We start from the raw sequence: 2,796 nt of genomic DNA, 5'->3' as shown, positions 1-2,796 counted from the left end.
GCTGCTGCTCCCGCCGCCGCCGCCGCCGCCGCCGCCGCCGCCGCCGCCGCCCGCCCGCGCGCGCCGCCCGCCCCGCGCCCCGGCCGCGCCGCGCCGCGCGCCGCCCGCACCATCCTCGTTACTTTCTCTTTTGCTCCGAGCGTAAATGTACGGCTCCCCGCTGGGCGGGGCGGGCGGCCTCGCCGCCCAATGGGAGCGCGGCGCGCCGCGGCGGGGCGGGGCCGAGGGCGGGGCCGCTCCGCCGGGCCGCTGGAGGCGGGGGGGGTGGTGATGTCATTGCCAGCCAATCGGGAGGGCGCGGTGCCGGCCCGCGCCCGGCGGGAGCAGCTGCTCTCCGCGGCCGGGCGGGGGCAGGCGGCGGCGCTGGCCCCGCCCCCGCGGCCGTTGGCGGGGAAGGGGGGGGTGGGGCGCGGCCGGGCGCGGCTTGGCGCGGCCCGGCCCGCGAGGCTGCCGGCCGGCTCCAGAGCAGCGCAGAGTGGCTAGTGTCGCCGCTCCCCGGGCGAGCTGGCACGGGGAGCCCGCTGGGCAATGCCGCCTTCCCAACCTCTGCAGCGAGCGGCTTCGTTCTGCGCTGCGGCACTGCGTCCGGGCGGCTGCTTGTTGAATGTGCTTCCACGTAACCCTGCCTAACAAAGACATGCTTCAGTTAGAAAAGCAATAAACTCGCTGGGTGGAAGCTGATAGATCACTGGAAGTGCCAAAAAGGGTCCTCTGTGTGCAGTTCAGAGCTTGCTAGGCCTGTAAGTCTCTGTGTGCATGACCTCTATATTAAATTGAATATAGTTACTCCGTGTTACGCAAATATAGATCATCCTGCTTCTGGCATACTGCCATCTGGTCCTTATTGGGCAAAGATCATGTACATTTGGATTAGACTAAACTTTCCTAGAGTAAAAAGGGAAGTTATATAGGCTTGAGGATAAGCTTTTAGGAACTAGTTACTAAGACAAGCGTAAGTCCCTTTCATCCTTTCCATCAGACCTTTGACATGGGAGAAATAACGAGCTCTCACCCTTGTTACGGGTACACGACCAGGCAAAAGGTGAAAATTGATTTTCAAGCTGTATGGATCTACTGATCAAACACTGGAGCACTCTCTGGCAGCAGCATGAGATTTTTGCATTCTTTCCTTCCCCACGGTGCAAAAATCTATTGTAGTGTTTCCTGGTTCAGCAACAATATCTCAACGTGTATCTGTGCATCACATCAGAGAAAATCTCATTGCCACCCAGGCGATCCAGTGGGCTGACAGAATGATGCATCCCACCATGTCCTCTCCGACAGCGAGAGCGCCAGGAGCATCTTACTTACAGGAATGCAAATCCTTCAGTCTTGAGCAGAGGAGAAAGGTGGAGTTAAAGCAGATAAGATCTTGTTACTATGATATCATTGAACCCACTCTGTTGAGTGGATACACCCAAATTAGCGCCTAAGGATTTTGGTTCTGGGATGAATGTGCAAAATCCATTTTTCAACTGGGATTTTCAAACTATGACTACCCATCCTATTTCTAGTTGGATTACAGATAATCCAAAAATAGTGTAAAATGCAGTAAAACTAGCTTTCAGCAATTTGGAGAAAAAAAATCACGAAAACAGGTAGCAACATTTCAGAAGTATTGAATTTTTTTTTTTGGATGAATAGCTAAAAGTTAAAAAACAGGTCCATTTGTTCTCTTCACAGCTGTTCTTTAAACAATCAGCTTCTTTCTCTTTAATGTTCCGTGTGAGACAGTGATTCATTCAGCACAAACTCATACTTAATGGTTTCTAGTTTTGCTTTACCACAGTAGGGCAACAGTTCTAATGTGCAGTGGAGAGAAAAGAACTATAAGATGTTCAAATATGCAGCAGTTTGACCTCTAGAAATCTCTGCTCCTTGCATCTGCTGAAGGTAAACATGTGCATCCTGAGCAAAGATTTTAAGCAGGTAACTCATGGAATAACTTCCTTCTCACAACAGTAAAGACAGTAGTCCTATCTGAAGGTATTAATTGCTGAAGGCTTATAAAATACAAGTCACTGTGATACCCAGTAGAAAGGAAAGTTGCATTTTTAATAGCAGAATGCAGTTACTTCGTTAACAGCTCCCTTCTCCAACAACACAGTAAACAGAATAATCAAAAAATGCAATAGTCTCAGATTCTATCCACAAACTTGGTTCAGTTCCCCTCAGGTGCCAACATGGAACACAGCTGCCGCTTTTTCATACTCTCTGTTCCTCTTTGTCGATGACTTGCTGAGGTTAACATCAGTTTCACCACAGAGGCGAAGGTTAGCTCATGCTTCCCTCAAAATGGTCCTTTTGGGCTGCCCTCAGGCATAGGGAAGGAGCTCCCCACATGTTTGTGCTCAATTCACAGTCTGAAAATGGTCTTCCTCCCAACCATGGGAGCTGGAAACTGTGTTTCTGTCCTTGGGCATCCTCTGAAAATTAGATGTCTCCTAAAGCAAATATTTGCTCGAAAACACTTAGGATCTTTGACATAATATGGTAGCTATCTTTCACTTCCCTATCAAATCTGTCAGTACTAGCAACATGCACTGAGCAAATATTTCATGAATTGCTTATTCAAGGAGCTCACCTAGCAAAACAGCTGTACAGAACTTACCAGAAGAAAGTAGTACTCAGTTCTGAAGATCAGCTTTTGCCAAATCTTCTTACGATGCAGAGAGAGGCCAAACGTAATTTTATCTTATATTTGACTTAGATGTATATTTTTATAAGAATATTGACTATAAGGGATATTGTTGCTCTCTATCTCTTGTTTCAGAGGATTTCCTACAGAACTTTTGC

The sequence above is a fragment of the Rhea pennata genome, chromosome 3, assembly GCF_028389875.1.
Source record: "Rhea pennata isolate bPtePen1 chromosome 3, bPtePen1.pri, whole genome shotgun sequence".
NCBI classification, from domain to species: Eukaryota; Metazoa; Chordata; class Aves; order Rheiformes; family Rheidae; genus Rhea; species Rhea pennata.
This window is presented reverse-complemented; position numbering follows the sequence as displayed.